The 7,717-nt window shown below is 50.9% G+C and overlaps 1 non-coding gene across 1 annotated transcript; it reads right to left on the bottom strand.

Annotated features, from left to right (window-relative positions):
- Positions 1–347: 347 nt before the first annotated feature.
- Positions 348–454, bottom strand: LOC111724077. Its single transcript, XR_002772444.1, has one exon. It is a non-coding gene; the product is annotated as a U6 spliceosomal RNA (small nuclear RNA).
- Positions 455–7,717: the final 7,263 nt, after the last annotated feature.

The following is a 7,717-nucleotide window of genomic DNA, read 5'->3' as shown; positions in this document are numbered from 1 at the left end:
CATCCAGACACTGCCAACCCTCCAGCCCTGGCACCTTCATCCACTCTCTGCCGCTCTCTTCAGCCACTCTCTGCCGCTGAGCGCCTCGTATGAGGGGAGTCACACGGGCCTGGGGTGCCTTGCTCCGCACTCTGTCCGCAGTGTCACCAGCCTGAAGCACACTGGGGTTTCCTTCCTTCTAAAGGCTAAATGACGCGCGGATGGACCTCCACTGTTCCTCCACTCATCAGAGTCGGACGCTGGAGCTGCCTCCCCTCACAGCTGCTGTGATAATGTGTCTGTGAGCACAGGTGTCACGTGCACCTTGGATCTGAACTCTTTTTTTTTTTTATCCAGTGGTAAGTCAAAAAATTTTGGAACACTTCATGAATTTGCATGTCATCCTTGAGCAGAGGCCGTGCTAATCTTCTCTGTATCGTTCCAATTTTCGTATATGTGCTGCCGAGGCAAGCACTGAACTCTTTTTTTTTAAGACAGTCTCACTCTGTCACCCTGTATAGAGTGCCCTTGTGTCATCATAGCTCACAGCAATCTCAAACTCTCAGACTCAAGCGACCCTCTCATCTCAGCCTCCTGAGATGAAAAAATTAACATTTTTTTCCAGGAGAAAGCTGGGACTACAGGTGTCCACCACCACAACTGGCTAGTTTTTCTATTTTTAGTAGAGACAGGATCTGGCTCTTACTCAGGCTTCTGTCCAACACCTGAGCTCAAGGGATCCACCCGCCTCAGCCTCCCAGAGTGCTAGCACTACAGGCGTGAGCCACCAAGCCCAGCTGCTGGTTTCAGTTCTCTGGGGTATACACGCAGAGGTAGCACATAGGAACACGGGGCACGGGACAGTCACAGCAGGGCCTAGACTCACACCTGGAGCTCCTAGGTTCAAGCACACAGAACTTCCAGAAAGGAGGCCTGTTCCTCCAGCACTCAGTGTACGATGGGTAGAATGGTGGCCCCAGAAGTCCCTGCCCCGTCCAAATTCCCAGACCGTGTAAATGTGACCTTATTTGGCATAAGGGCCTTTGCAGGTATAAGTAAGGGTGTTGAGATGAGATTAGTCTTCTGGATTCTTTGGACGGGATAGGGGTTGCTAAATCCTAGGACTGGGGTCCTTATAAGAGCCACTTAGAGGACAGACACAGAGGAGGTCTTGTGAAGGTGGAGGCCACGTGGGAATGATGCAGCCATGAGCCCAGGATGCCTGGGGCCACAGAAGCCAGAAAGGATCCAGCCCAAAGACCCTGCCGACACCCTGACCTCGATGTCCGGCCTCCGGAGAGCAGAGGAGGCTGTCACTGAGGCCTGAAGCTGCCCAGTTTGGGTTGCTCCTTACAGCAGCAATTCCTTGTGCACGAGCACTCATGCCAGGCACACCCTTCAGAGGAAGCAGCTCTGGAGGGAAGGCCAGGCCTGGAGAAGGATGATACCCCCAGCTGGCCAGGACCCTTCCTCAGCCCACTGCCATCACCCAAATCCCAGGCCTCAGCTGTCAGCACCGGTCAGCCCTGGGTCCCTCAGGAAGCCTGCAACACCTTCCCTCACGCATTCATTCATTCATTCATTCATTCATTGCTCTTCCCATAGACACTCCTGATAGCACGTGCTCCCAGGGCTGCTGTGTGGAGGGGAGCACAGCTGCAGACACACAAGTGCAGAGACAGTGATGGGGTGCAACCTGCCTGGGGCAACAAGAGGGAGTGAACTCTAGTAGTAGGGACAGAGGGCTTTCCTGAAGGACTGGGAGGGAGGCCCAGACCTGGGTCCTGAGGGAGATGTGGCTGGGGGAGGGGTGGACCCGCCAGCAAGCACGTCCTCCTAAAAGCCAGCTTGGGTTTGTCCTGTAGGCAGGGGCAGGGGCAGGGGCAGGGGCAGGCTCCCTTCTACTTGACTCTGGTGGAAAATTAACATTTTTTCCAGGAGAAAGACCAAGAATGTCTGATGCTAAGGATTTTAGAGGCCATTTCACTCTAGGGCTGAGACACTGGGGCAAGTGAGCTTGTTAAGGCATCCCGCCCCACCCCTCCTGTTCCATCTGTCCCCTCTTCACCTTCACTCTCCCTCTCTCTCTCCCTCTGTCTCTCTCTCTCCCTTTATCTCTCTCCTTCTATCTATCCCTCCCTTTCTATCTACCTCTCCCCCATTCTTCCCCCCCCTCCTAGTTCTCCCAGTCCAGGTGCCATCTCTGCCCCACCCCAGGTGGACCCTGGTGTCCTTCAAGAAGGTCTGCAGCATCTAAAGGAGCCTGCCCCTTAGGGCAAGGCCAACCTCGGGCAGAATTGCTCCTCAGGACACCACCAGGGGTGCAGGTCCTGGCTCCCACCCCATCTCAGAGTCAGACGCAGTGGCCCCAGCTCTCGGCCCTCCATGAGCCTCAGTCCCTGCTCAGACACACCAGCCTGGGGGCCCGGGGGGCTGCAGGGGCGGGAGGCAGTGTCCCTCAGGGCACAGCCAACCTGCCGCACATAATCTTGTTAAAAAATTAATCCTCATTGAGCCGGAGGCAGGCTGCCTCTGAGATAAAGCCCCTGAGAAGTAATAAAAGGCAGCAGGCTGATAAAGTGGAGCCCTCTGAGAACACCCAGGGGCAAAGGTCGGGCCAGGCCCCAGTGCCGGGAACAGCCGTCACCAGGGACTCCCACCTTGGGGCCAGCTCTGTGATCTCCCAGGGGGAGCCAAGAGGAGGCTGCCCCCACCCGGCACTCCCCACTGGACACAGTGGCCCTGTGGGATGGAATTGCCACCCTCGAGCTATAGTCTCTCACCTACAAACAACATCATCATCAAGCCCAATGCTCCTGAGCCTGTCTCCTGTGGCTTCTGGAGGCCCCTTCTGTCCCCCAATCCAGCCCTAAAGGGGGGCTTGCTTGAACTGCCAGAATCCTCCCAAGGTGGCAGACACAGCTAAGGCCGAGTCCAGGGCCCTGTGTGTTAGGGAAGACTTCCTGCCGTGTCCCCAAGTTGATTCCCTCCCAATGCCAAACCTTCCAGACAAATTACATAACCTGGCCACCCTCCCCTCAGTACCCGCAGAAGCAAACTGGTGGCAACAACGTCCCCTGAGAGGGTGCTGGACAGGGAGTCTGGAGCCCCCACTGGGTACTGAGGAAGATCAGGACAAGGCCCAGGGTTGTCAGGGCCCTTCACCAGGGTGTTCAGACCTCTCTGGAAGCACCAGGAGGGGCCCCGCACTGGCCAGGGAAGAGAGAGGGGACTGTCACTTAGATGTCACACCCAATGCCACATAGAGTCCAAGGAGAAGCAAGACCAGTCAGAGGCAGCACAATGGCCCTGACTGTGCTAACTTCACCCACATACTCCTTTATCCATGCACTTGAGAAACATTTATTAAACACCTACTGTGTACCAGGCATTGGGCCAGGAGCTGGGGATACTCAACTGCAATAGATGTCACCTGTAGCAGGTTATTAATGAGAGCCTGGGGTTTCCCACAAGGCTGACCTTGTGGAGGACAATGCCCAGTATGTCCTGCAGCTACAAGCGAGACCAAGCACAGGCCTGGGCAGGCCGGTCCCCTGGGCCTGAGCCCCATGTGTGTCCCAGTGGCCCAGGGCAGCCCTACCTGTATCAGACTTACCTGGTTCCAAGAAGGCCTCTGGGACCAAGTCCTGCAGGGCACTGAGAACCAAACAGCAGCAAATAAACACGTTTTCTTTTCCTCTGTGTCCTCCAATAGGAGCCCTCTCCCTATGGCCACTGGTGTGCCCATAACCACTGCACCCAGGCAGCTCCTCAGCCCTGTCCCCCTAAGCTCCATCTATCTGCCTTAGCTGCAGAGCCCTCACCCTCCAGAACAGCGAGGATGACGACTTAAAAAAGTGTTTGGCCACCATCTCAGTAACAAAGCATCACTAACCAGCACCCAGACTCAGAGACATGTCTTCCTCCTGGAGGAGAAGCCAGGACTCCTGAAAAAGGCTGGATTCTAGGACAGAGGAGGAGAATGGACAGGATGAGCCCAGAGCTGGACATGGGAAACAGACCAGCCACCAAAGAGCTCCAAGTGGCCAGAGCTGCAACAAGTCAGCAGCAGAAAAAAGTAATATAGAATTTCAGCTTGAAGTACGAAATAAACATTCATGAGCCCATACTGATATAAACAAAAGGCTGAATAAATAAATAAATAGGGTAGGGGGGGACTCCCATGCAGAATTCCAAATAATCTATGAAGATATTGTGCTCTCAAGAAGGTGGACAGTGGTCCCCACTCCCTAAGTGTGGATGACACATCTCGACCTTCCTTCCAGAGAGTAGAGGGGGGAAGGGGCAGGGAGAGCGGAGAGTGGCTTCTGCACTGCAGAGGTGCCTGGGCAGGTGGCCCAGAGCAACCCCACCACGATAAGTCCCATTGCCACCCTGATACTGTCTGACAAGAAGGGCCCTTATCTGTGTGAACCTCCTCCCAACATCCCATAACCCCAGTCTAATCATGAGAAAAACATCAGATAAATCCCAGCTGAGGGACATGCTACACAACGCCGAGCCAGCGTTCCTCAAAACTGCCAGTGTCATCAACAGGGAGCCACTGAGAGCTGTGGCCCCCACAAGGAGCCCACAATGACTAATCATCATGTGTTGTCCTCAGTGAGGTCCTGGGACAGAAAAGGGACATGCCCTTCCGTAAAAACTAAGGACATTTGAATACAGCATGGACTTGGGTCAGTAGCAACTTGTCACACTGGCTCCTGCCCCACGTGGTATGACCACAGCCACGTGAGAGCAGGGAGACTGGGTGCAGGACAGATGGAAACCGTCTTTGCAAATTTTCATAGACCTAGAACTATTGTAAAACTTAAAGTTTATTTTTAAAAAGTTTTGCCTAACCAGAAAGTAAGACAGAAATTCACATAAATTCTCCCTCCGGATTCATTTCCTCATTCAACAAAACTGGTGAGCTGGACACTGTACCAGGCTCTGGGGACACAACAGGTCTCTGCGCTCAGCACACAAAAGAATGGGGAACGGGGAAAATTACAAACAACAAATGCTTATCAAATGAATATATTCCAAAGGTGTAGATTCAAAAAAACGCATAGTACAAAATACGTAATGAATAAAACCATAAGATTTGATGCTGAAGAGCTCACTGGATCAATGGTGACAGTCTGCACGCCTGCACAGACTGGCAAACAGCCACAGGGAAAATCTCCCACCTTTTCTGGCTTAATATTTTAAGATAGCATTACACACCTGTTAGCTACAGAAAAGGAATAAAAAACTAAAACCCAACAAAGGTACTCCTGGGCAGGACAAGGGGGATGTTTACATTAACTCCTGCTGGTTGAACTACCAAGGGCCTCTCTGTGTTAGAGAAAAAAAATGCACTCCAAGGGGGCTATGGCACCAAGGTTTATAGGAGGGGAAAGAGATCAGTTCAATCAAGAAGAGGCAAAACCAGCTGGAGCAAGGGGAAGGGATCTCTCATAACCTGCTGCTCTGCCTCACTCTCTGGCCAGAGCCTGTCACGTGGCCAGGCCACACCTCAGGGACCACTGAGAAACAGAGTCTCCCTCTTGGCTGCCATCTTCCACAAAAGATGAAGGAGCGGGTGTCAGGACACAACCAGCAGGCTCTGCACAGCACAAAACCCAGACCCCTTCCCTCCTCTACCCCTCTGCCCTGGGGTCCTGGGCACATCCTACCCATCCTCTCTGGCCCTATCCATCCTGCAGGCCTCATGCCAACAGCAGACCCCCAGTGAAGCCTTCCAGGCTCTCCCTGGGCACTGGTGTAAGTGAAGGTGACATCCACTCCCAAAGCAGGTGGCAGTCCCCTGTGCATGAGTCCCAGTCTGTGCCCCCCATACACAGGTGTCACGGCATCCTGAGCTTAGTGCCCTGAGCTCCCCTGTAAGGAGTACCTTGCAGTTGCCCTGTGTGCCCTGTTCCCAGCCCTGCAGAGCAGGTGCCCCTGGTGGCAGCTTTAGGAATCGTGGTCGCCCTGTCCTGAGGTTCTCAGCCTTTAGCGACATGAGCCTGGGGAGGGGACTCCTGAGCACAGAGCTCTCCCAGATGGCGTGGCCCATTGGTTCTGGGACAGTGGGCACAAGGATCCACACCCCGAGGTCCCTGGGTCACAGAACTGGCTGTCTCAGGTCTGGGGGTTGGGGGCTGTCACAGGCCTCTGGGCCATCATTCTACATGGAGGCCATCACGCCACTGCCAGGTGTGGCAGCCATGCAGAAAGAAGCCATAGGAAGTTGGGACCGCAGCCCGCAGGTTGGTGGTTCAAGGGTATTTAAATTGCAACATACTACAGATCACTCCCTCTACCCCCAGCAGGCTTCCCTTGCAGCCAACTCAAGGCCATTCCCATCTGTCTCCCATGGCCACCAGCACCTCTTGCTCAGACATAGACAGTCACCTTGGCAGTCTGGCTGAGTGAATGACTAACTTCATGGTAAACTGTGATTCTGCTTTGTGAAAAGTAGGCCTATAAGTTACATATAGTTTCTAGGCAATACCCAAAGCTTTAGCTATTATTTGCATTATTTCTGTTAGGAAGGCTAGCCCATGGTCAAATTTAAACCAGAGTGGCAACCTAAACCATGGGATGATTTCTCTGGGCAACACTTAGACACAGCAGATAACATTTAATACTGCACAAATTTTCCCAGCGTAGCCAACAGGTGCCCTTTGTTGAGTGTTAAGGCGTCAGGGCAAACATAACTACTGTATATAATTCTATATATCTTTTTTTGGCCAGTTCTTTAGTCCCATTTAACAGATAAGTTTAGTAAAACAGTTACCGTATGTCCTATTTTATGAGCTGACAGTACAGACAAGGCTGGGATTTGATACAGGTGGGCCACAGCCTCTTTTCTTCTTGAACTATTTTTCTCTCTCTGATTTCTCTTTCCACCAAAGACAAATTACGGCAGAACCAACTTAGCTGCCAAAATAAACTGTACCTTTAATATACTGGGTTTAATTATTTCCATAAAGTGCAGTAAGAATAATTATTAAGTATCTAGACCTCCTTTCCTTTAAAATTGACTTTGCTGGAACTTTTTATAAGGAATCTTTAGGTTAAGATTTGAAAGCCTTCCATGAGCCCAGGTTTCATCTGTGCCATTAGGTGCCTGTATGCATTGGGTAAATTCCTCTTCGCTTGAGGTTCCCAAGCACATTTTGATTCCCAGACCTGTCAGAAAGCAACCTTTGTTACTTACCACAGATGAGGAAACATTATTGATGGGTATCTGACCAGTTTTCCAAAGGGCTTTTTATTGGCCTTATAAAGTCAACCATAATTCCTTAATACAGTTTGTACACCTCTGGAAATGCTTTATACTTTATACCTTGGTAAAGTATCCAGTGCCTTTACTATGTTCTATAGAACAAAACAGATTCTTATTGAACTTATGCAAACAACTGTATTATCAGAAATTGAGAATACTTGCAAATGGCCTTGAAATTCCATAGAAATTAAGGAGAGAGAAAAAAATACATGTTTCAAATTCTGCTCATAAGTACATACATTGCTTGAAAAGCTACAAATAGCTCAAAATATAGAAAATGGTTTTCTTGACTTCTGGAAAACAGAACACAGAAAGAATCAGCAATATTAAAAATAAATAAATATATAACAAACTAGCCCAGTTCCACGTAATTGATTTCTATTGTGTTTGAAGCTAGGTTAGCAATACTCATAGACATGTTAACTTTCCAATGAAAGTTCTAAAAGTCTGCTTTTAGTC

The sequence above is a fragment of the Otolemur garnettii genome, unplaced genomic scaffold (genome assembly GCF_000181295.1).
Source record: "Otolemur garnettii isolate 467f Iridium unplaced genomic scaffold, OtoGar3 scaffold00018, whole genome shotgun sequence".
Taxonomy (NCBI): Eukaryota; Metazoa; Chordata; class Mammalia; order Primates; family Galagidae; genus Otolemur; species Otolemur garnettii.
The sequence above is the reverse complement of the archived record's forward strand: the minus strand, read 5'-3'. Positions and strand labels throughout refer to the sequence as shown.